Source organism: Lynx canadensis, chromosome B1 (genome assembly GCF_007474595.2).
Source record: "Lynx canadensis isolate LIC74 chromosome B1, mLynCan4.pri.v2, whole genome shotgun sequence".
Classification (NCBI taxonomy): domain Eukaryota; kingdom Metazoa; phylum Chordata; class Mammalia; order Carnivora; family Felidae; genus Lynx; species Lynx canadensis.
This window is the reverse complement of record NC_044306.2, coordinates 123,773,273-123,799,992: the sequence shown is the minus strand read 5'-3', so window position 1 is coordinate 123,799,992 and position 26,720 is coordinate 123,773,273. Positions and strand designations below refer to the sequence as shown.

At 36.2% G+C, this 26,720-nt stretch overlaps 1 protein-coding gene across 5 annotated transcripts in view; it reads left to right on the top strand.

Annotated features, from left to right (window-relative positions):
• RAP1GDS1 (Rap1 GTPase-GDP dissociation stimulator 1) overlaps positions 1-26,720 on the top strand; it is a 179,035-nt gene that overhangs the window by 89,449 nt on the left and 62,866 nt on the right. The window lies entirely within an intron of this gene.

The following is a 26,720-nucleotide window of genomic DNA, read 5'->3' as shown; positions in this document are numbered from 1 at the left end:
AAGAGATCAAGATAAAGGAGCTGCGGTGTACAGGAAGAGTATTGTACAAAAACATGGAAGAAATAAGACCTAGATCATAGAGAACCTTGTGGATTATTCTAGAGTAATAAGAATTTATCAAAGGGGATCTGATTCGGGTTTTAAAAACCTCACTCTTGGAGCTGCATGGAAAGTGGGTTGAAAAGAATGGAAGTTGAGTAGTAAGATGGAAGCATGGAGACCCAATTGTGAGACTTGTAGTTGTCATTGTTGTTGTCGTTGTTCAGGCAAGAGGGAAGGGTGACCTGGTTTAGGATTATGGTAGTGAGGATGATGGAAGGCATCAGAAGAATTTGAGAAGTATTTGCAGTGGTGGTTGGATCAGGAATGTGAGAATAAGAGAAATCAAGAGTAATGTCTAGATTTGGAGCTTCAGCAGCTAGTCAGAGGTTAGGGTAGTTTACTGATACAGGAGAGAACAAAGATTGTTTTCTTATATTTTTCTGACTTTTGCTCTTACTGCTGCTTGTTTTTCTGGGGGCAGTAATAAGTCTGAGTTTTTTATAGAGATACGCAAGAGGAAATGATAGGTGGGCAATTTCTATATCTTTATATTCATGTACATTTTGGGGATAAACACCCAAAAAGTTGAGGTAATTTTTTGCATTTAGCATAATATTCAGATTATACTTGGATAGGTGGTGTAGATTCGGAAAAAAAAATAGAAAGCTTAAGGGAGTAAAGCTAGAATTCATCATTTTTAAAATAATGATTTTTTTAAGTACAAGAAACTTCTAGAATAAGTCATCTATTCCACCCCTTCCAAATTTTACAGCAAAGGAAACTGAGTCCTGAGAGTTCAAGTGATTTTTCAGGTTAGTGTTAAACTAAAATCCATTTCTCTGGTTCATTGTCTCTGTAAGTACTATATTTGAAGAAGTTATCACTTTCATAAATACATACTTCATTAAGTACATTTATGCTTCAATTTTTTTTAATTTTTTTAAATGTTTATTTATTTTTGAGACAGAGACAGAGCATGAATGGGGGAGGGGCAGAGAGAGAGGGAGACACAGAATCTGAAGCAGGCTCCAGTCTCTGAGCTGTCAACACAGAGCCTGATGCGGGGCTTGAACCCATGGACCGTGAGATCATGACCTGAGCTGAAGTCAGACGCTCAACCGACTGAGCCATCCAGGCGCCCCAATTTATGCTTCAACATTAATGGTTCAGCTCTTAGAATTGCAGATATAGGGGGAAAATTGCAGCTATAGGAATATGCTATAAGAATTTTGCTAAAAGCTAATCCTAAACCAACATTTTGTTTAATCTGTTAAAAAATCACAAAAATAAACTTTACCTAATTGAAAGAGATGGAGCAGAACCAAGTGAGGAGGGAAAAGCTCCTTACATTTTTCCAAATTTGAAAATGTTATGTAAAACATATATATGTGCATAAATATGCTTTATTATCATATTTGATCCTTTACTTTTGTCATTTTCTATAAATGTAGAGGAGTCTATGAAATACTTCCCCGTTTATTCACTGGGAAATAAAAGACACTGTGATTTCATTAGGATTCTTAGTAAAACTAAGGAAAGCCATATAACAATCTGAGAGTTTTATTGTTCTCAAACCAGTTAGACAAACATAGGTTTTCAGACAAATATCTGTTGCTTTGTCTTATTTCTTCTGTATACAAAGTGATAGATGATAAAAATTAAAATTATACTGTCTTTAATAATTGTCTGAAAAAATTCTTCCATTCCTGGCATGAAGAATGATAGGAATTTATACACATCTTACATATTTTTAACAAATATTTTTTCTAATGTTTATTTATTTGTGGGAGACAGAGACAGAGTATGAGCAGGGCGGGGGGCAGAGAGAGAGGGAGACACAACTGGAAGGAGGCTCCAGGCTCTGAGCTGTCAGCCTAGAGCCTGACACGGAGCTCGAACTCACAGGCTGTGAGATCATGACCTGAGCTGAAGTCGGAGCCTTAACCAACCGAGCCACCCAGGCGCCCCAACAAATATTTTAAAATTAAGTTTTGATCAACTTTTACTGATTGATACGCTTTTAAATTTGTCTAATTTATTGGCATTGTAAAGTGATCTTTTCTTTTTAGTAGCTCACTAACAGAAAAATTTTTTTTGGATACTGTGCTTTGATGAAATAAATTGAGGATTTATTTATTTTTAATGTAAGTCTAAGTTAACATATAGTGTGATAATGATTTCAGCAATAGAATTTAGTGATTCATCACTTACGTATAACACCCAGCGTTCATCCCAACAAGTGTCATCCATATAGCCCAGTCCCCCACCCAGCACCCCCACCAGCAACCCTCAGTTTGTTCTCTGTATTTAAGTCTCTTGTGGTTTGTCTCCCTTTCTGTTTTTATATGATTTTTGCTTCCCTTCCCTTATCTTCATCTGTTTTGTACCTTAAATTCCTCATATGAGTGAAGTCATATGATATTTGTCTTTCTCCGACTGACTTAATTCCCTTAGCATAAATACAGTCTGATTCCATCTATGTTGTTGCAAATGGCAAGATTTCATTCTGTTTGATTGCTGAGTAATATTCCATTGTATATATTCCATTGTATATGCACGCACGCGCGCACACACACACACCACATCTTCTTTATCCATTCATCAGTCGATGGATTTGGGGCTCTTTCCACACTTTGGCTATTGTTGATAGTGCTGCCCTAAACATTAGGGTGCATGTACCCCTTCAAAACAGCACTCCTGTATCCTTTGGATAAATACCTAGCAGTGCAATTGCTGGATAATAGGGTAGTTCTATTTTAAATTTAAAAAAAATTTTTTTATTAGTTTTCTTTAGTTTTGAGAGGCAGAGAGAGAGCATGAGTGGGGAAGGGGCAGAGAGAGAGGGGAACCCACAATCTGAAGCAGGCTCCAGGCTCTGAGTTGTCAGCACAGAGCCGATGCAGGGCCCGAACTCACGAACCGTGAGATCATGACCTGAGCTGAAGTCGGCCGCTCAACTGACTGAGCCACCCAGGTGCCCCTCTATTTTTAATTTTTTGAAGAACCTCTATACTACTTTCCACAGTGGCTGCACTAGTTTGCATTACCACCAGGAGTGCAAAAGTGTTCCTCTTTCTCTGCATCCTTGCCAACCTCTGTTGTTTCCTGAGTTGTTAATTTTAGCCATTCTGACAGGTGTAAGGTGGTATCTCATTGTGGTTTTGATTTGTATTTCCTTGATGATGAGTGATGTTGAGCATATTTTCATGTGTCTTTTGGCTATCTGGACGTCTTCTTTAGAAAGGTGTCTATTCATGTTTTTTCCCATTTCCTCACTGGATTATTTGTTTTTGGGTGTTGAGTTTGATAAGTTCTTTATAGATTTTGGATACTAACCCTTTATCTGATATATCATTTACATTTGCATTCCGTCGGTTGCCTCAGTTTAGCTGATTGCTTCACTGTGCAGAAGATTTTTTATCTTGATGGGGTCCCAGTAGTTCATTTTTGTTTTAGTTTCCCTTGCCTCAGGAGACATGTCAAGTAGGAAGTTGCTGTGGCCGAAGTCAAAGATGTTGTTGCCTATTTCCTCCTCTAGAATCTTGTTAACTTCCTATCTTACATTTAGGTCTCTCATCCATTTTGAATTTATTTTTGTGTATGGTGTAAGAAAGTGGTCCAGGTTCATTCTTCTGCATGTCGCTGTGCAGTTTTCCCAGCACCACTTGCTGTAGAGACCATCTTTATTCCATTGGATATTCTTTCCTGCTTTGTCAAAGATTAGTTGGCCATACATTTGTGGATCCATTTTTGGGTTCTCTATTCTCTTCCATTAATTTGTGTGTCTGGTTTTGTGCCAGTACCATATTGTCTTGATGATTACAGCTTTGTAATTTAGCTTGAACTCCAGAATTGTGTTTCCTCCAGCTTTGGTTTTCTTTTTCAGGATTGCTTTTCCTATTCGGGGTCTTTTCTGGTTCCATACAAATTTTAAGATTGTTCTAGCTCTGTGAAGAATGCTGGTGTTATTTTGATAGGGATTGCATTGAATATGTAGATTGCTTTAGGTAGTATTGACATTTTAACAATATTCTTCTAATCCATGAGCATGGAATGTTTTTCATTTCTTTCTGTCTTCTTCATTTCTTTCATAAGCTTTCTATAGTTTTCAGTGTATAGATTTTTCACCTCTTTGATTAGGTTTATTCCTAGGTATTTTATGGGTTTTGGTGTAATTGTAAATGGGATCGATTCCTTCGTTTCTCTTTCTGCTGCATCATTATTGATGTATAGGAATGCAACCGATTTCTGTGCAGCAATGTTATATCCTGCGACTTTGCTGAATTCATGGATCAGTTCTACCAGATTTTTGGTGGAATCTTTTGGTTTTCCACATAGAGTATCATGTAGTCCGTGAAGAGTGAAAGTTTGACTCCCTCCTGGCTAATTAGGATGCCTTTTATTCATGGTGAGAGTGGACATATTTGTCGTGTTCCTGATCTTAGGGGGAAAGCTCTCAGTTTTTCCCCATTGAGGATGATTTTAGCTTTGGGTCTTTCGCATATGGCTTTTATGATCTTGAGATATGATTCTTCTACCACTACTTTCTTTCTTGAGGGTTTTTATCAAGAAAAAACATTTTGTCAAATGCTTTCTCTGCATCTGCTGAGAAGATAATGTGGTTCTTACTCTTTCTTTTATCAATGTGATGTATCACATTGATTGATTTGTGGATATTGAACCAGCCCTGCATCCAAGGAATAAATTCCAGTTGATCATGGTAGATAAGTATTATATTATTGGATCCAGTTTGCTGGTTTCTTGTTGAGAATTTTTGCATCATGTTCATCAGGGAAATTGGTCTGTAGTTCTCCTTTTTAGTGGGGTCTTTGTCTGGTTTTGGAATCAAGGTAATGCAGGCCTCGTAAAATGAGTTTGGAAGTTTTCCTTCCATCTCTATTTTTTGGAATAGCTTCCAAGGAATAGGCCTTAAATTAACTCTTCTTTAAATGTTTGATAGAGTTTCCCTGGAAATCCATCTGGCTTAGACTCTTATGTTTGGGAGATGTTTGATTACTGAGTCAATTTCTTTACTGGTTATGGGTCTGTTCAAATTTTCTATTTCTTCCTGTTTCAGTTTTGGTAGTTTATATGTTTCTAGGAATTTGCCCATTTCTTCCAGGTGGCCCACTTTGTTGACATATAATATTCTGTTATTATCGCTTGTATTTCTGCAGTGTTAGTTGTGTCTCTTTTTTTTATGATTTTATGTATTTGGCTCCTTTCCTTTTCCTTTTTGATCAAGCTGGTTAGGGGTTTATCAGTTTTGTTAATTCTTTCAAAGAACCTCCTGATGTCATTGATAAGCTCTACTGTTGTTTTGATTTCGATGTCATTGTTTTCTACTCTAATCTTTATTATTTCCCATTTCTTCTGGTTTGGGGCTTTATTTGCTGTTCTTTTCCCAGCTCTTTTAGGTGTAAGGTTAGATTGTATATTTGAGACCTTTATTCCTCCTTCATGAAGGCCTGGATTGCCATATACTTCCCTCTTACAACTGCCTTTGCTGCACACAAGAGGATTTGGGCTGTCATATTTTCATTTTCATTGGCTTCTATGTAATTTTTAATTTCCTCTTTAATTTATTGGTTAAGCCATTCATTCTTTAGTAGGACGTTCTTTTTTTTTTTTTTATGAAATTTATTGACAAATTGGTTTCCATACAACACCCAGTGCTCATCCCAAAAGGTGCCCTCCTCAATACCCATCACCCACCCTCCCCTCCCTCCCACCCCCCATCAACCCTCAGTTTGTTCTCAGTTTTTAACAGTCTCTTATGCTTTGGCTCTCTCCCACTCTAACCTCTTTTTTTTTTTTTTCCTTCCCCTCCCCCATGGGTTCCTGTTAAGTTTCTCAGGATCCACATAAGAGTGAAACCATATGGTATCTGTCTTTCTCTGTATGGCTTATTTCACTTAGCATTACACTCTCCAGTTCCATCCACGTTGCTACAAAGGGCCATATTTCATTTTTTCTCATTGCCACATAGTATTCCATTGTGTATATAAACCACAATTTCTTTATCCATTCATCAGTTGATGGACATTTAGGCTCTTTCCATAATTTGGCTATTGTTGAGAGTGCTGCTATGAACATTGGGGTACAAGTGCCCCTATGCATCAGTACTCCTGTATCCCTTGGATAAATTCCTAGCAGTGCTATTGCTGGGTCATAGGGTAGGTCTATTTTTAATTTTCTGAGGAACCTCCACACTGCTTTCCAGAGCAGCTGCACCAATTTGCATTCCCACCAACAGTGCAAGAGGGTTCCCGTTTCTCCACATCCTCTCCAGCATCTATAGTCTCCTGATTTGTTCATTTTGGCCACTCTGACTGGCGTGAGGTGATACCTGAGTGTGGTTTTGATTTGTATTTCCCTGATAAGGAGCGACGCTGAACATCTTTTCATGTGTCTGTTGGCCATCTGGATGTCTTCTTTAGAGAAGTGTCTATTCATGTTTTCTGCCCATTTCTTCACTGGGTTATTTGTTTTTCGGGTGCGGAGTTTGGTGAGCTCTTTATAGATTTTAGATACTAGCCCTTTGTCCGATATGTCATTTGCAAATATCTTTTCCCATTCCGTTGGTTGCCTTTTAGTTTTGTTGGTTGTTTCCTTTGCTGTGCAGAAGCTTTTTATCTTCATAAGGTCCCAGTAATTCACTTTTGCTTTTAATTCCCTTGCCTTTGGGGATGTGTCGAGTAAGAGATTGCTACGGCTGAGGTCAGAGAGGTCTTTTCCTGCTTTCTCCTCTAAGGTTTTGATGGTTTCCTGTCTCACATTTAGGTCCTTTATCCATTTTGAGTTTATTTTTGTAAATGGTGTGAGAAAGTGGTCTAGTTTCAACCTTCTGCATGTTGCTGTCCAGTTCTCCCAGCACCATTTGTTAAAGAGGCTGTCTTTTTTCCATTGGATGTTCTTTCCTGCTTTGTCAAAGATGAGTTGGCCATACGTTTGTGGGTCTAGTTCTGGGGTTTCTATTCTATTCCATTGGTCTGTGTGTCTGTTTTTGTGCCAATACCATGCTGTCTTGATGATGACAGCTTTGTAGTAGAGGCTAAAGTCTGGGATTGTGATGCCTCCTGCTTTGGTCTTCTTCTTCAAAATTCCTTTGGCTATTCGGGGCCTTTTGTGGTTCCATATGAATTTTAGGATTGCTTGTTCTAATTTCGAGAAGAATGCTGGTGCAATTTTGATTGGGATTGCATTGAATGTGTAGATAGCTTTGGGTAGTATTGACATTTTGACAATATTTGTTTTTCCAATCCATGAGCAGGGAATGTCTTTCCATTTCTTTAAGTCTTCTTCAATTACCTTCATAAGCTTTCTATAGTTTTCAGCATACAGATCCTTTACATCTTTGGTTAGATTTATTCCTAGGTATTTTATGCTTCTTGGTGCAATTGTGAATGGGATCATTTTCTTTATTTGTCTTTCTGTTGCTTCATTGTTAGTGTATAAGAATGCAACTGATTTCTGGACATTGATTTTGTATCCTGCAACTTTGCTGAATTCATGTATCAGTTCTAGCAGACTTTTGGTGGAGTCTATCGGATTTTCCATGTATAATATCATGTCATCTGCAAAAAGCGAAAGCTTGACTTCATCTTTGCCAATTTTGATGCCTTTGATTTCCTTTTGTTGTCTGATTGCTGATGCTAGAACTTCCAGCACTATGTTAAACAACAGCGGTGAGAGTGGGCATCCCTGTCGTGTTCCTGATCTCAGGGAAAAAGCTCTCAGTTTTTCCCCGTTGAGGATGATGTTAGCTGTGGGCTTTTCATAAATGGCTTTTATGATCTTTAAGTATGTTCCTTCTATGCCGACTTTCTCAAGGGTTTTTATTAAGAAAGGGTGCTGGATTTTGTCAAAGGCCTTTTCTGCATCGATTGACAGGATCATATGGTTCTTCTCTTTTTTTTTGTTAATGTGATGTATCACGTTGATTGATTTGCGAATGTTGAACCAGCCCTGCATCCCAGGAATGAATCCCATTTGATCATGGTGAATAATTCTTTTTATAGGCTGTTGAATTCGATTTGCTAGTATCTTATTGAGAATTTTTGCATCCATATTCATCAGGGATATTGGCCTGTAGTTCTCTTTTTTTACTGGGTCTCTGTCTGGTTTAGGAATCAAAGTAATACTGGCTTCATAGAATGAGTCTGGAAGTTTTCCTTCCCTTTCTATTTCTTGGAATAGCTTGAGAAGGATAGGTATTATCTCTGCTTTAAATGTCTGGTAGAACTCCCCTGGGAAGCCATCTGGTCCTGGACTCTTATTTGTTGGGAGATTTTTGATAACCGATTCAATTTCTTCGCTGGTTATGGGTCTGTTCAAGCTTTCTATTTCCTCCTGATTGAGTTTTGGAAGAGTGTGGGTGTTCAGGAATGTGTCCATTTCTTCCAGGTTGTCCAATTTGTTGGCATATAATTTTTCATAGTATTCCCTGATAATTGTTTGTATCTCTGAGGGATTGGTTGTAATAATTCCATTTTCATTCATGATTTTATCTATTTGGGTCATCTCCCTTTTCTTTTTGAGAAGCCTGGCTAGAGGTTTGTCAATTTTGTTTATTTTTTCAAAAAACCAACTCTTGGTTTCGTTGATCTGCTCTACAGTTTTTTTAGATTCTATATTGTTTATTTCTGCTCTGATCTTTATTATTTCTCTTCTTCTGCTGGGTTTAGGCTGCCTTTGCTGTTCTGCTTCTAGTTCCTTTAGGTGTGCTGTTAGATTTTGTATTTGGGATTTTTCTTGTTTCTTGAGATAGGCCTGGATTGCAATGTATTTTCCTCTCAGGACTGCCTTCGCTGCGTCCCAAAGCGTTTGGATTGTTGTATTTTCATTTTCGTTTGTTTCCATATATTTTTTGATTTCTTCTCTAATTGCCTGGTTGACCCACTCATTCGTTAGTAGGGTGTTCTTTAACCTCCACGCTTTTGGAGGTTTTCCAGACTTTTTCCTGTGGTTGATTTCAAGCTTCATAGCATTGTGGTCTGAAAGTATGCATGGTATAATTTCAATTCTTGTAAACTTATGAAGGGCTGTTTTGTGACCCAGTATATGATCTATCTTGGAGAATGTTCCATGTGCACTCGAGAAGAAAGTATATTCTGTTGCTTTGGGATGCAGAGTTCTAAATATATCTGTCAAGTCCATCTGATCCAATGTCTCATTCAGGGCCCTTGTTTCTTTATTGACTGTGTGTCTAGATGATCTATCCATTTCTGTAAGTGGGGTGTTAAAGTCCCCTGCAATTACCACATTCTTATCAATAAGGTTGCTTCTGTTTATGAGTAATTGTTTTATATACTTGGGGGCTCCGGTATTCGGCGCATAGACATTTATAATTGTTAGCTCTTCCTGATGGATAGACCCTGTAACTATTATATAATGTCCTTCTTCATCTCTTGTTACAGCCTTTAATTTAAAGTCTAGTTTGTCTGATATAAGTATGGCTACTCCAGCTTTCTTTTGGCTTCCAGTAGCATGATAAATAGTTCTCCATCCCCTCACTCTGAATCTAAAGGTGTCCTCAGGTCTAAAATGAGTCTCTTGTAGACAGCAAATAGATGGGTCTTGTTTTTTTTATCCATTCTGATACCCTATGTCTTTTGGTTGGCGCATTTAATCCGTTTACATTCAGTGTTATTATAGAAAGATACGGGTTTAGAGTCATTGTGATGTCTGTATGTTTTATGCTTGTAGTGATGTCTCTGGTACTTTGTCTCACAGGGTAGTAGGACGTTCTTTAATCTCCCAACTAGTCATGACTTTCCAAATTATTTTGTGTGTGGTTGATGTTGAGTTTCATAGCGCTGTGGTCTGAAGATATGCAAGGTATATCTTCTTGATCTTTTTGTACTTGTTGAAGGCTGATTTGTGTCCCAGTATGTGATCCACTGTGGAGAATGTTCCATGTGCACTTGAGAAGAATGTGTATTCTGCTGCTTTAGGATGAAATGTTCTGAATATATGTTAAGTCTGTCCTGTCCAGTGTGTCATTCAAAGCCATTGATTCCTTGTTGATTTTCTGCTTAGATGATCTGTCCATTGCTGTAAGTGGGGTGTTGAAGTCCCCTACTATATAGTATTATTATCAGTGAGATTCTTTGTAATTAATTGATTTATATATTTGGGTGTTTTCATGTTGGGGACATAAATATTTATAATTGTTAGATCTTCTTTGTGGATAGACCCCTTGATTATGATATAATCTCCTACTTCATCTCTAGTTACAGTCTTTATTTTAAAATCTAGTTTGTCTGATATAAGTATGACTACTCCATCTTTCTTTTGATGACCATTAGCATGATAGATGGTTTTCCATCCCCTACTTTCAGGGTGCAGATGTCTTTAGGTTTAAAATGAGTCTGTTGTAAGCAGCATATAGACAGGTCTTGTTTCTTATCAATTCTGATGCCCTATGTCTTTTGATTGGAGTGTTTAGTCCTTTGACATTTAGAGTAATTACTGAAAGATATGAAGTTAGTTTCATTGTGTTGCCTCTAGAGTTGGTGTTTCTGGTGGTGTTCCCTGGTCCTTTCTAGTCTTGCTGCTTTTGGTCTTTTTTGTTTTGTCTTTTCTCCACTCAAAGGGTCCCCCTTAAAATTTCTTGCAGGGCTGGTTTAGTGGTCATGAACTCCTTTAGTTTTTATTTGTCTGGGAGACTCTCTCTCCTTCTATTTTGAATGACAGCCTTGCTGGATAAAGAATTCTGTCTGCGTATTTTTCTGATTCAGCCTGTTGAATATATCCTGCCACTCCTTTCTGGCCTGCCAAGTTTCTGTGGATATGTCTGCAGCAAACCTGATTTGTCTTCCCACATAGATTAAGTATTTTTTTCCTTTGCTGCTTTCATCATTCTTTCCTTGTTATGTATTTTGTTAATTTGACTATGATATGCCTTGGTGATGGTTGGTTTTTGCTTGGATTTTGATGTCTGCATCCTTCCTCAAATTAGGAAAGTTTTCCGCTCTCATTTGCTCACATAAAAACTTCTGCCCCTTTTTCTCTTTCTTCATCTTCTGGGACTCCTATGGTTCAGATGTTATTCCTTTTTAATAAGTTGCTGAGTTCTCTAAGTCTTGTATCATCCTCTTTTGCCTTTGTTTCTCTTTTTTCTGCTTCCTTTTTCTCCTTAATCTTACCTTCTGTATCACTGATTCACTGCTTCATCCATCCTTGCCATCGTATCATTCATTTGAGATTGCCTCGTGGTTATAGCATTTTCAATTTCATTCTGACTAGATTTTACTTCTTTTTTCAACCCCAGCCAGTATTCTTTTTATTGTGGTTCTAAATTCTAGTTCAGACATCTTGCTTATCTCTGTGTTGTTAAACCCCTGGCTGTCATTTCTTCCTGTTCTTTCTTTGGGGTGAATTCCTTCATTTTGTCATTTTGTAGGAAGAAAATGAATTAGTAAAATAACAATTAAAATTAAAAACAAAACAAAAAATTAAATAAAGGAAGCTAGATCCTAGGTGTGTTTTGGTCTGCTTGTTGAAAGTAGCTTGATAGAATAGAGAAAGGAAAGAAAAGAAAGAAAAAAAAAAGATAAGAAAAAATATAAGAATAAAAATTATATACTAAAAAAGAATAAAAATGAAATAATTTTTTAATTAAAAATAAATTTAAAAAATTTTTTAGATTCAAAGAAAAATATATTTTTCTCTTTCCGCATCCAAGAAAAAGAAAACAACTACAAAAACAATTTAAATAAAAACAGAAGCAAAAAAAAAAAAAATGAATGAACCAGCAAACACAATGAAACCTGAGTAGTTATATCCAGTTTCTCCTAGAACTGAAACTATGAAGGTTCTATTTTCTGTTCACTAAGCAGGTGGAGAGACTTGTGCTGGTTTTATAGGGGATGTGCTTGGAGGGCACAGTAGGGCAGGATTTGGTGTATGGTTCCATTCTCCACTAGGTGGTGCTTCTTAGCTTACTGGCGTGGATCATTGGGGCACCAATGCATGAGAGAGGTTGAAGTGGCTTCACCCAGCTCCCTAGTCTGATACAGGAACTTTGCATTCTCACCTACCTGCAATCAAGCACCCCTCCTTTGTCTCAGGCCTCTGTCCACTCCTACCTGTACCTTGTCCATGTCCCAAGTTTTCTGCCTGCCAGGCAGCACCTCCCTCCAGAGTTTTATCTCAGAAGGAATGTGTTTCAAAACCACACACTTCAGAAACCCCTGTGGCTTGGACCCACGCCAACTCTCTGGGAGCTGGTCTCACTGAGCAATGGCCAGGTGCCAGCTTGCCCCAGAAAATGTTCATGTGATCACGCAGTGCAGAGGTTCAGAGATTGTAGCAAATCACAACACACAGCTGGCACCAGGTTTCACCATACTCTGGCATCTTTGTCCCAATACCAGCAAATGTGGCTGTTCTCCAGGGTCCAAAGGGACCTTTACCTGTGGGGAGACCAGATGGTCTCTACCAAATGCTCTCCAAGCAGGAGAACCACTTCTCCCCATGTTGCACAAGGACCCCTGAGACCCGATGCCCTGCTTCCTTACCAGAGCACCACCAGATACAGAGCACTGATACTTCAGACTCTGTGCTGCACTGTTTATAGAATCCTGTTGGTAGTGAAACCCTCTCCTTCCTTTCCATCAGTGGTTTTAGGGAACAGATTTCTTGTTCATTCCCCTGCAAGTGTTTTTATTCTTTCTCTCTTTCTCTCTAGCTACTTTCAGGGGAGTGTTTTTCCTGCGCTCTCCTGATGCTCTGCATTCTCCCCCTTTCTCTGTCCTCTCTCTGCAAAAACAATCTCTTCTGTCCCCCAGTTTACCTCTCCTCACTGCATAGCTGCTGAGTTCTGTGGCTCAAGTTATGCAGATTGTTTGTTAATCCTGAGATCATTTTCACAAGTGTGCAAAATGGTTTCCTGATGATCTTGGTGCGTTTCAGGGATGAGACCAGCTGAGGGTCTCCATGCTGCTCCGCCATCTTTTTTCCTCCAACCTAAATTGAGGTTTTAAGCTGCAAAAACATAGTAATGTGTCAAATAAACAGCAAAAAAAGTTCTTCAGTGACCTGAAAAACCTTGTTAAAATAAGCAGTGATAGGAAGATGAAAGAACAGAAACTGGTTGTTTCAACTGGACAGCTTGTCACTAGCGTGAATACCAGGTGATTGTTGTTGTTTTTTCCTTTGTTCCACATAACATAGGCCAGTTCATAACTATTTAATATATGTCATTTGTATCACCTAAACTTTACTAAATCATGTCAGTATATATAGTGCTTTATGATAAAGAAATGATGGAAATGAAGAAATGCCAAGTCATTTTTTACAGAATGGTATATATTTCAGGAAGCCATAACTGAATGAAAATCATAGGCAGTTTTTTAAATAATAATTTAATGTTAAAATTGATTGACTTAGAACCAAGCCTCCAGGTGAAAATATTTAATGATTTCTGAGTGTAGGATCAATGCTATTATTCTTGCACAAAGACCTGGTTGCCTTTTTCCTCTTCACATTTCTGAGTTGTTATGACATAATTTCTGTCATTTCTAGAATTTTTTTCTTAGCTACCCTTATTTCTTTTAACCCTGATTTTTCCCTCATTTTTTGATTTGGATGAATATTATAAAGTTAATTAGGAAAGTTGTACATTAAAAGCAATCTTGTAGAATGGGGCTGATGCTTTTCTGTGGTGGCCAAAAGTGATTTTGGAGGAGAAACCCTGTCCTTACATAGTTATGAAGCAGCTAAAGTTTGACCTCAATTTGATGTGTATTTAAAGCACCTCTTAAATGCTCAAGAATACTTACTTTTTTTTAAGATTTTCAATTTTTATAGTATTTGAACCTTTTTTTCTTGTTTATTTTGAGAGAGTGAGAGTACACACACGTACAAGCAGGGGGAGGAGCAGAGAGAGAGAGAGAGAGAGAGAGAGACAGAGAGAGAGAATCCCAAGCAGGATCTGCACTGTCGCACAGAGCCCAACACGAGGCTCGATCCCATAAACCATAAGACCTGAGCTGAAATCAAGAGTGAGCCACCCCATGTGCCCCAGTATTTTGAATACTTAAGTAAATTTTTTCAGTGGTGTTTCACATTCTTCTTTTAAATATAATAGCACTCAATAATGATACACTCATAAATACCCACCATATGATTCAGCTATTCCATTCCCAATTATTTACCCAAGTATTTGTATATCAGCATTCGATGCAGTTGTATTCACAATATCCTCAAACTAGAAACAACCCAAATATCTATCAATATAGGTAAATGGATTAAAAAAATAGTCATGTATCCATATGGTGGAATATTCTTTAGCAGTAAAGAGTAAACCACATACATACCTGACACCATGGATGAACCTCCAAATCATTAAGCTGAGCTAAAAGAGTGTCAGACATAAAAGAATACATACTGTATGAACATACATATAATATATTCATATCTAATGCATATATATATATATACATATACATATACATACACACACAATGCAAAATAATCTATAGTGACAGAAAACATTCATTGTCTGCAGCCAGAGGTAGAGGGAGAGATGGTTTGCAAAGAGACATGAGGAATCTTTTGTTGTGATGAAATACTTGCTATGTTGATTGTGTTGGTGGTGTCCAGGGTAAACAGAACCATCAAAACTTATCAGGTATACGTTTTATATCTATTTAGTTTATTTTACATAAGTTTCCTTCAATAGAATTAATCAGCGAATCAGAATCTAAACAAAGAAGTCCACATTTTTTTTTTATACATATAATAAATGCCACTGGTCTTAAAAGACATTCTGGAAAACATGACCATAGGTCTTTCTCTGATCCTTCCATGTAAACTAATTTCCTTATTTGTCCTTCCATTATATTCTGAAAACTTTATTGTGTTTACTGCTTAAATATTTTCCTTCATACTTTTCTCTCCTTAACTGTGAATTAGTTATTTTTGTATTCCTAAAACCTAGCTCAAGTTTATGAAGAATCATAGGTACCCACCCCCAAAAGTTTGATAAATAAAGGCAGGAAAATGAATGCTAATTTGGTCACAGGTTTTGAAATCCCTTGACCAAAATGATTATGCAATATATGTCATTAATCAGTATTTTAAGAAACTGTTACTCCTATTCAATAGTGGCTAACTTAGATTACAGGTGAGCTAGAGAAGACACTTTAATTTTACTGTATAAATCTACTCATTATGAATTCATAATTTATAGATCTTAGGTGAATATACTTATGTTTGTCATAAATATAGACAGTTAATTTCTGTGAAATTTTATATAAACCAACTTTCTCCTTTTTTTCTCCATCGGTTCCTCCAGAAGATGTGTATATTCTCTGTGCTTCTATAACACCCTGTAAAAAACTTTATTGAAGCGTTTATTGTTTTTCTATTCTTATCTTCCTCATGGGAATAGAAACTCCATGAAAGCAACATCTTATATTTCTGTTTGTGCCTGACACAAAGGCTAAGTTAACATTTGATAAGCACCTATTCTATAATGAAATGTGCCAATCAGTTAATAGTTTTTTATTTTGTAAATATTGAAGGTCTGTTTAGGATTGTATGTCTTCTTAACATTGTATTATGTCCCACTTTATCCCTGGTGATACTGCTTGTTCTGTGTCTACTATCTCTGACCGTATCGACACAGATTTCCTTTGATTAGTGTTTGCATAATATATCTTTCACCATTCCTTCATTTTTAATTTGAATGCCCTTATAAAGTGGGTTGTTTATAGATAACACAGTTGGTCTTGCTTTTTTATCCAGCCTCTCTCTACTTTTTAAGTAGCAGATTTAGAACATATGTATTTAAAGTGACTTTCTGTGGTTCGTTTTACTTGACATTTTGCTAGTTGTTTTCTGGTTTTTTGAACTTTTCTTTATTCCTGTTTCTATCTTTTTCTGATTTCTTTTGGAAAAATTGGGTAATCCTTATTCTTCCCGTGTAGTCCCATTATTGGCTTATTACTTACACCTTTTAAATTTTTTAGTGGTTCCCCTTGGTTTGCAATATAGATCTTTAACTTATCACAGTTTACCTTAAAATATATTACATCATATATAGTTTAATAACCTTACATCTGTGTACTTCTAATTCTTCCCATTCTTTGTGCTATTATTGTCATATATTTTGTTTTTACATAGGTTAGAAACCCCACAATATATTGTTCTTTTTACTCTAGGCAGTTAATTGTCTTTAAAAATAGGAAAATTTAATATTTAGTTTCATTTTTGTCATTTTCAGTCTTCTTCATTTCCTTGGGTAGATCCAAAATTTTGTTTAGTATTGTACACCTTTTGCCTAAAAAACTTTTGTGAATATTTTTATGCATAAGAGATTTGCTGTCAGTGAGTTCTCTCCACTTTTATTTGTTTGAAAAGTTTGTTACTTCACCTTAACTATTGAAAGATATTTTCAATGGCTATGGAATTCTGGGTTGCAGGTTTTGTAAAAAACATTTTGAAATACCATTTCAGTATTTTATAGATGTTACTCCTTTGTCTCCTAACTTGAATAGTTTAGATGAGAAGTCTATTGTTTTTCTAATTTTTTCTATTCCAAAATTAATTCTTTTCCTCCCCCCCCCCCCACCCAACTGCCTTCAAAGATTCTCTCTCTCTGTCTCTCTCTCTCTCTCTCTTTTTTTATCAGCTTGGCTCTTTGATATGTATTTTTATTGTGTGCTTTTTTGGGGTTCCCTAAGCCTCATAGATTTGTGGCAAGGTATATTTCATTATTTTTGGAAAATTCTCAGCCATTAACTCTTTAAATATTTTTTCTACCCTATTCTTTATCTCTTCTTCTGGGATTCTAATTATAGTATGTGTTAGACTGCTTGCTATTTTCTTTCAGCTCTTAGGTGCTCTGGGTTTTCTCACTCTTTTTGTCTCCTTATATTTTAGTTTTTATAATTTATCTTGATCTACAATTACTGAGTCTTTCTTCGGTTTTGTTGAGTCTACTGTTAAGCCTCTTGAAATAATTCTTCATCTTTAATATTGTGTGTTTCTTTTCTAGCATCTCCATTTAACTGTTCATAGTTTTCATTTCTATGCAGAATTCCACATGTGTTCATGGATATTATTTACCTTTTCCACTAGTTAATCATAGTTATTTTAAAGCCTGTCAGGTATTTCTAACATGTAGGTCACAATGAGTCTCATTCTTATTCTTTTTAATATAATTTTTTTTTTTTTACATTTAATTATTTTTTGAGAGACAGAGAGAGACAGAGCACAAGTTGGGGAGGGACAGAGAGAGAAGGAGACACAGAATCCGAAGCAGGCTCCAGGCTCCGAGCTCCGAGCTGTCAGCACAGAGCCCCACGTGGGGCTCAAACTCACAAACCGTGAGATCGTGACTTGAGCCAAAGTTGGATGCTTAACCAACTGAGCCACCCAGGCACCCCACAATGAGTCTCATTCTGATGATTGGTTTATCGTTTAATAGTGGATTATTTCTTTTCTCTCTTTTTTAATACATCTCTTAATTTTTTATTGAGTGCTGGGCATTATGTATAGAAAAACAGCAGAGACTGAAATGAGCAGTATTTAATCCCCTGGAAAAAGCACACTTCCTTTTTTATTTCAGGCAGTCAGTATAGGGTGGAGGTCCAGCCAATCTAGTCAGAAGTTGGCTGGGTTCACATTTTACTGTTGCTAACTTTACTTCAGTGCAGGAGTCTTCAAACTCTCTTAGTAGTGGGCTCTTCTTACCTTGTGCTTAGAGGAGGGGTGCTTACTGTTCTTGCTTTCTCTTCAGCCTTTATTCATCTGTGCATACCTAAAGGTGGTATGTGTGTACCACATGTGGTATGCATGTGCCACAAAGGGATTCCCTGCATATTCCTATTCCTCTTCCAACAGTAGACTGTGGTTGACAAGCACAAGGCAGAACCTCTATCACTATTACTACTAGTGCCCAGAGTAAAACCCATTTCTAAACATTTGGATGCTAAGTGGGAAAAAAAAATTCAAGGACAGTCAATTAAGTAATGAGGAAATAATAATTTTCCATAGGTTGTGCCCATATCACAGTTTACTACATGTACACTATTGATTAATTAAAATTGTATATTAATTATACATTATTGTTAGTGATCTGAAAACCATAATTTCTGTGAGCTGTATAAAATCTGAATATATAGTAAAGGCTTACTTAAATCTTAAATGTCGAATCCTTTTTTTCTGTTTTTTTGTATGAAGCTTGAATGTTATACATTGTTTATGTGGAGGAGTATAATAGTTTCCTAGGAATGCTATTACGAAGTACCACAAACTGGGTGGCTTAAGAGAACAAAAATTTATTGTTTTATAGTTGCGGAGGCTAGAAGTCCAAAATCAGAGTGTCAGCAGAGTTGTGTTCCCTCTGAAATCTGTAGGTGAAAAGGACTTTTTTGCCCCTCCTGATTTCTGGTGTCCTCCAGAGTTCCTTGGCTTGTGGGAGTAAACTCCAGTCTCTTCCTGTCTTTACATGGTTGTCTTCTCCCTTTGTGCTTTTATAATTTCACATTGGCATTCTCCTCTCTGCATCTGTCTCCTTTCAAGAGGATACCAGACATATTGCATTAAGGACCCACCCTACTCTAGTATGACCTCATCTTCTCTACTCACATCTGCAGTGACCATGATTCCAAATAAAGTCAGATTCTGGGGTACTGGGTGTTAGGACTTGCACATATATCTTGGGAGAACATAGTTTGACCCCATATAAGCAGGCATAAAGTCTGTATCTCAAAAGCATACTTCTATATCAATAACATTATCTCAAGCAAGTAAAGATATCAAACTACTGAATTTGAAAGACAAGCTAAGAATACATTCATGAGTAGATCTGTGTCATGGATTTATTGTAACTTTTTAGGAAGGATTTTGATAGCTGATTCCTTTTCAATTCAAGTAAATTTGCAAATAGCAACTGACATTTTAAAAATCACATTTAATGAAAATATTTATAAACTCTGTCCCATTTGCTGTTTATTTGGAGCACTGTTTGCATAGAACTCTGGTGACATTAGGCAATTCAATCCTTTCCTTAACTCAGTAATGGGATAGTTTGGGGATTTTCAGTAATATTGTTCACTTAGCTTTCTAAAACATCTGAATTGCCTCACACATGTGGCTGGCATTCCCTGAGAAGTAATGGGCTCTTTGAAGTTTAAAATCTAGTCTCTAGCTACAGTTTGGGCTCGACTAAACAGACTCAGTAGTATTTGTGTCCCTACATTTAAGAGTCTAATTTATGTTGCCTGTTGTTTTGAATCCCTGTGCAGAATATATTTACATGTGTTCAGGTTCTATCATAATAAAATATTTGTTGTTAGAGGTTAAAAAGTAGCTTAGCAATGGAGTTTGAAGAAAAGCAGTGATGGACTTCATTAAAATAAATTTTATCGTGGCACCTTTGTAATGATTGCTTTTTGCAAACTAACACTAGTAAGGACTTGAGTTATAATTGTTTGACTTAAAGCATCTACTCTGAATCACGTCTGTGTTCACTAAGAAAGAGCACTTGAAAAATTATTATTTTTAGACAGTGTAATTTTTCAGAACTCAGCAGGAAAAAAACCAGGTCTCAGCTTTCCAGCTTAGCTTGTAAAAAGAATGTTTGATTTATTTACCATACGTCTTTTATAGTTTCTAGTAATAGTTACTTAGGGAAAACAAAAATAAGTACCTGATATAATGATTAATGATTGGAAAGTTAAAAGAACAAGATTTGAAGGTTTTTAATGCGTTAAAAACCAAAACTAAACACAGCATATACTAAGTACTTCCTGTGTGCACGACACAGGCAGAGTAGAAATAGAGGTTGAAATAGAAATGAATAAGAGTGTCAGAGCTAAATAGAAGCTCAGAGTCTTCTGTTCCTTCATCCCCTCTTCCAGAGCAGGAAACACATCAACAGAGGTTAAGAGGCTTTCTTATGGTCAATTTTAACAAAGCTTATAATCTGGAAACCTTATTATGGCTACTTTATAAGTCATTATTACGTCAGTGATAATACAGTTTTTCTAATATTAAAGACTGATGTCTTGCCAAATTGAACTTCTTAACATTTCAACTTTTAGGTAACAAAGAAATTCTGACTCCCTCTCCCAACAATCAGGACTAGTCCTAGGTTTTCATTATGAAATGTTCTTTGCATTCAGCTCCTCAGAGACCCTAGCTTATGACACGCGTACAACTTTGTTTACTTGAAGAGCAAAAGTTTTACCTCCTATTATAATTTACTTTCTTAAATTACAATAGGAGAGTCTAAAAGTGTTGGGGAAAGGATGCACATACTCCTACAGCTAATAGTGGAGAGGGTGAAAAAGTGAGGAGAGATGGTGTTAGATGTTTTCTAACATCTGTTGTGCTGCTCCTGTTGTGGAGCAGCAGGTGTGGTTTCTGTTAAGAATGCAGGCGTTGAGGGGCGCCTGGGTGGCGCAGTCGGTTAAGCGTCCGACTTCAGCCAGGTCACGATCTCACGGTCCGTGAGTTCGAGCCCCGCGTCAGGCTCTGGGCTGATGGCTCGGAGCCTGGAGCCTGTTTCCGATTCTGTGTCTCCCTCTCTCTCTCTGCCCCTCCCCCGTTCATGCTCTGTCTCTCTCTGTCCCAAAAATAAATAAACGTTGGAAAAAAAAAAAAATTTTAAAAAAAAAGAATGCAGGCGTTGAGAAAGGGAGGGGCTTTAGAAAGTTGTGACTGGGTGGGTCATCGTGGGTGATGTGACAGGGACATGTGAGGAAATATTGCAGCACAGTTTGAGATCTTGTCCATGCTTATGAGGCTTACAATTTTTGAAGTTTAAGAAAAGATTATATAACTTGTCCGTTCTTTGCAATGTTTCTAAATATTGTTATTAAAAGCACATTCTCTAGGAGTGTTAGAAATTTTTCACTCTCAAAATGGATCTCATTGAATGGATTAGTGGCTATGAGTTTTGACATGGCTGTGAAAATTGTGTTATTGTACTTTGCCTCTTTAATCTTTAACCAATTATATGTGAAATAGAGTTTGTCTATCAGCTGCTCTCTGTTTAGTGTGCATTTTGGATGTCTGTTTTAGTGTATAAATTAGTCTTAATATTTGTTAAGTTCATGGATAGTCTAAAAAGGTTTTTGGCAGGAAAGATACCAAGAACTTTTCAAAAGTGTATCTCCAAACATAGATTCTCAATTGATAGTAGACAGAGCTATTGTCTTAATGAAATGAATGGCAGAAGTATTTCAGTGTGCCTTTTTTGTGTGTTAAATGAGGAAACATTGAATTAGAATTCAGATTTCCCAAGTTGTAGTTCAGAATACTGATGTTTAATCATAATCTCTTTAAGCAAAGTCCAAGTAGAAAAAAGGGAAAAAGAAAAACGGTTTGTAATTTATCTTTTTAATTCACTTATCGGAGTATTATCTCCGAAGTACATTTACAATATAAGTCATTTGTATTTATCAGCTCAGTGCCTTAGCTTCTGTTTTTGCCATCAGTAACCTTAAAAAGCCTTTATAGCTTTATGCTCTATGCCATTTTAAGCTACACCAAACACTCTAGCACTTACAGCAGTGCGTGTGCAGCCTGTGAACAGCCAGCATCATTAATTAACGCTTGCAGAGTATTATGTGCAGGATGCTTTTATAGAAAACAGAAAAAGGGAGACAGTGCCCAAATCCATGGCACTTTAGAATGGTAAAGGTAAACTTTTTATTTGCTAAGAGTTCTTTGAAAGGATAAGAGATAATTTATTTAACAGTATCTCTATACACATATACTTTCTCATGTTCCTCAGTATGAATTTCTAACAAAATTTAGATGAAACCTTATTAGTATGCTCAGCCACTGTTTGTTTCTCTCGTGTCATCTTCTGAGCTGTACATGATAGTTGTCACCACAATAACCATTCCTGATGTCACAAAGAATGATGACTTCTGTAGGAAGTAAGTTTGAGCAGATGAATGCATAAGGAAGCAAGATCCTATTGTTATACAAATAATTAGAGGGTGGGAGGAAACTAATTTTAATTATGTATGTAAGCATAATTTTTAAAATAGATTTTAAATTTGTATTTCATACTGAGAATTTCTGAGAAGAAATATGAAAAAGGTGATGTTTAAATCACAAAAGTGGAAGGAGCATGGAAATCATAGACTTTTAAATTGTAAAAATAAATTAATACTGTAAAAAATTTATTTCAGATAATATTTGCTATTGCAGAGTCTAGTTTTTTGTTTTTTGGTTTTTTTTATATCCAGCAACATGCCACCTCCCCAATTTTTTTCTCTTTAGTCTTTTCAGAGAGTTGAGTCTTTTCTTTTGGAAATCTGGTGATGATAGAAATGATAACTATGTATTTGCTGATGTTATTATAAGGCTTTTCTATAAAGCATGAATATAAAAAAGTTCCAGAATTATGCCTATCTCATCATATTTTACATGAAAGGCACTTTCTACTAGCTACTTGGCTGCCTTTCCATTTTTTCTTTCAAGTTGTAACATCTATGTATCTCTGCATTTATCTGTTTCCCTCGTTTCCTCCCTAACTTGAACTGTTGTGGGGTTTTATTTTTTCATGTACATGCTGTATACACTTCATACTAAATTGTCTTATTGAATGTACAGAAAAGTGGACTGTCAACAAAGACCTGCTTTTGTATATTCTGGAATAGGTTCAGCCTTACCTATCAGATTGCCTAATCTTTAAAAGTCAAGCAACCCCACAACCGCAAATCAAACAATACCCAAGTAGTAGTAGAGTGATGAAGCCATAGGAATTCACACGCTGCTGGGAGGAGTGAACACTGGCCTTGGAAATTATGTTTCCATTATGTTGTCATTATGGAGAACCTGGAAGATGTGCAAATTGTGTGAACCAACCGTACCATCTGTGAATTATTAATGATAGCCCAAACCTAGGAACAACCCAAGTAACAGTCATCAAAAGAAGAGGCAAATAATTGCAAATAATAAAACATGAGTTTCACAAACCTAATGCTGAGTGTTAGAAGACAGGCACAAAAGGATAAATGAGGGGCGCCTGGGGTGGCTCAGTCTGTTAAGCATCCGACTTCGTCTCAGGTCATGATCTCGCGGTTCATGAGTTCAAGCCCTGCATCAGGCTCCGTGCTCATAGCTCGGGCCTGCAGCTTGCTTCGGATTCTGTTTCCCTCTCTCTCTATCCCTTCCCCATTCACGCTCTGTCTCTTTCTCTCTCAAAAATAAATAAACATTAAAAAAAAAATACAACATGATTCCATTCAAATAAAGTTCAAAAAACAACCAGAGCTAAACTATTCTATAACCATATTGTGCTGCTTAAAACAAAAGCAATTATATTATTTTCATTTTCATTCTCTTTCTTTCTGACACATATACCCATACACCACACATACACACATTCACTCATTCACATTCATCCTCAAGGTGAATGATAATTACCAAAATGTAGGCAAAGGCCCCACTTATTCAGTAAATACCGAGTGTCTACTATGTACTGAGTATTGTTGTCCACAGGGAGAGAAATATACAAGTCAATCTGAAATTAGAATACACTCTAGCACATCACAATGATTGTATTCAGTGGTTGTGTTTAGGTTCTTTCCTCAGCCTTAGGTATAACTTGTACCTGATGATGGAATACCAACTTGGTAACTTTTTTTGGTAACATTTTTTTTTTCTCATTTGTGAAACATAATAACCATGACATATAAGTTTTATTGTTTCCTGTTTTTGGCTACTGAAAAGTAATGGAAGTGCAGTATCTCTTTAGATTCATAGCTCTCCTCTTACCTAGTGTGAAGAAAGATCATACTTGTGCTGGAAACTACTTCCTGTGACAAGTCATAATTAAAGAATGTAGCAGGGCCCCTAAAAAGTTGGTGGGCTGCACTTTCATCAGTGGTTGGATACCTTATTACTATCGAAAATTAAGATAAATTCTATTTATAGAGGTAACATTGCAGGATGCGTCACAAGTTAGAAGATACTTACTATGAGAAGAGTTAAAAGTCAGCCTACATTCTGGGGATATGAAAGTTTAGGATAAGGTACCTTTGTAAATTATTTTTAAGTGAACAATAATAACTCATTTTGATACTGTAACATAAAGCTATAGAGCTACCTTTATTGTAGGAGAATAATTTATATGGATTTGTGCAATGAGAGATGACCTAATATGTATTTAAATGATTTGTAAGATATCTTTAAAGACATACTCTTTCACTGGTTTTGGTGAAGTAATAGAATTCAGCATTTTACATTCCTCAGATTCATCCCTGGCTAACTTACCAAAATAGGGGGTGGTGAGGGGGAGGGAGGGAGAGAGGGAGGAATGAAGGAAGGAAGGAAAGAAGGAAGGAACTGTATAAATGTTGCTGTAGTGATGGTTAATATTTTTTTAGCTTAGATTTCTATTAGTATATCTGCTTTGCTTTTTTCCTCAAATTTAGTATAATGTAATTTCTACTATAGAGATTGAGTTTACATTCTGTAACCAACTCCTGATAATACATGACTGAAGATCTTTGTTGTAAATAATCCAAACCGGGCAGGAAGGGAGGAAGGAAACTGAAGAAGGAAGCAAAGGACAGGAGGAAAAACACTGTGTCTCTGAAACACAAATAGGTAGTTTGCTTTCTAATGGTAGTTACGTTCTTATTTACTGCATTATTAAATTTGATGAACAAATTCGTTGAATAAATTTGTATTAAAGTTTGTTACATTATTGAATATTTTGAATATTGAATAGCTAACTTTTGAAAGCCAGCATAGCTTTTAAAATTCATAGCAAATAGGCTCTACAAAGATTCTTAGTTTCCTAGAACATGAAATTAAGGCTTACTTTAGCAATTCTCTAAGATTTCTAAGTCCTAAGCATATGTGATTTATATTTTGAAAGCACATACTCACTCAGCAGTTTGAATCAAAAACTATTAAAGCTTTGCATTTTAGGCATGGGCTATACTGTATATTCATAATATTGAAGGTCTAACCATTTAGATTTGTAATCATACTGTTCAGTTTTCTCGGACATCATCCCCATACAAATTGCCCAGCAATTGAGATAATTTACGTTTATGTTATTGGATAGTAAAACCTTGGATATTAGATTTCTAAATGAAATATTACCATTGTTCTTGGCTGGTTTATGACTAGTTACCCTGATAACTAAGAATTTTCTGTGGTCTTATTAGCTGATTAGCATAGTTTCCTGTTCTGCACGTATATAACAATATAGTAAAGCTAAGTGGACATGGCACAAAACTAAGTGAACAAAATTTTTTTTTCATTTGAGTTATGGATTTCCTGAAAATTTTTCAAAATTATGAAACTAGAATTTATGAAGCCCTGCTTTGTAAGGTGTGTGTATGTGTGTGTTTATCATAAAAAATGATATAGTTTCATTGTCTAATATGATTCAGCAGCGATTATAAAGATATGACCTTAGTTTCAGTTCTTATTAGAAAAAAAAAATCTTTCACTTACTAACTTCATAACTGTAACTCCTTTGTGAGCCATTTCTTTTAGTGATCCTTTATATTAGGCTTCTGTAGCTGCACTCTCCCGTACGGTGGCCACCAGCCAGATTTGGCTATTAAACAATTGTGAAATGTGGCTTGTCTAAATTAACATGTAACTGTACGTGTAAAGTGTACTCAGATTTCAGAGATTTGTTGCATAAAAATGTAAAACATTTCACTAATAATTTGTATATTGATAGCATGTTGAGATGCTGTTTTATTGGATTCTATTGAAATAGATTATTCCAATTGATTTTTTATGTATTTCTTTTCACATTTTTAATGTGGCTCCTGCTAAATTTAAATATATATTAATGTGGATCACACTTAGGCTCTCATATTTCTATTGGACAGCACTATTCTAGAGTCTCTCATTGTTTGTATGTGGAAGTCAGATTTAGAAATGCAGATACTCTTTCTTTCATCTCTTTCCATTCCTGCGTTCAGGAGTCAGAAAGTATTCGAAAGCTCTTTATATGTTCCAACAGTTAAATGACATCTATTCTATGTGATATATGTGTGTACATAAGAGAAGGTATGTTTAACCATCATTTTGACCACTGGTTGTAATGATGAAGTGTATTGGTGTGTTCTAGAATGAGGGAATAAGATGAAACACAAAGTAGCAAGAAGTGAGAATGGGAACATGCTTATAGACTATAGAAATGCCATTACAGAGACCCCAGTACTAATATTTAAGAATTATATTTTGTGATCTCGAATTATTCTGTAGGTCAGAAGGTTTTCTTTGATAATAACTAACTTTGAAACACACTGATAGGAAGATATATTTAATAGTTTCCAAGCTGAGAAAAAAAAATGTCTACAAAATATTAGTTCCTGTTTTTTCCTCTAATTCAGAATTATCAGTTGTGAAAGAGGAGGTGAAAATTTTCACATGTGCTAGTCATACATTCCTAGGACACAGAGAAGTTCTTTAAGCTCCTATATGATGCCAGTGAGAATAATCTTTTTTCTCTGAAAAAGTGATTGTCTCTTTTCCCCATCCCACCCCCATTTCCATGTTTACTTGTTTTATTTTGTTTTGTTTTTCCAAAAAGACATATTTAATGCCCTGCTTAGTTTATTTTCTACTTACTCACTAAATAAGGATTAACAACACTGTTATGTTTTATATTTGAAATTGTAAGGTACGTTTCTTTTTTCTTTTATTTTTAATTTAACTCTTTGTTT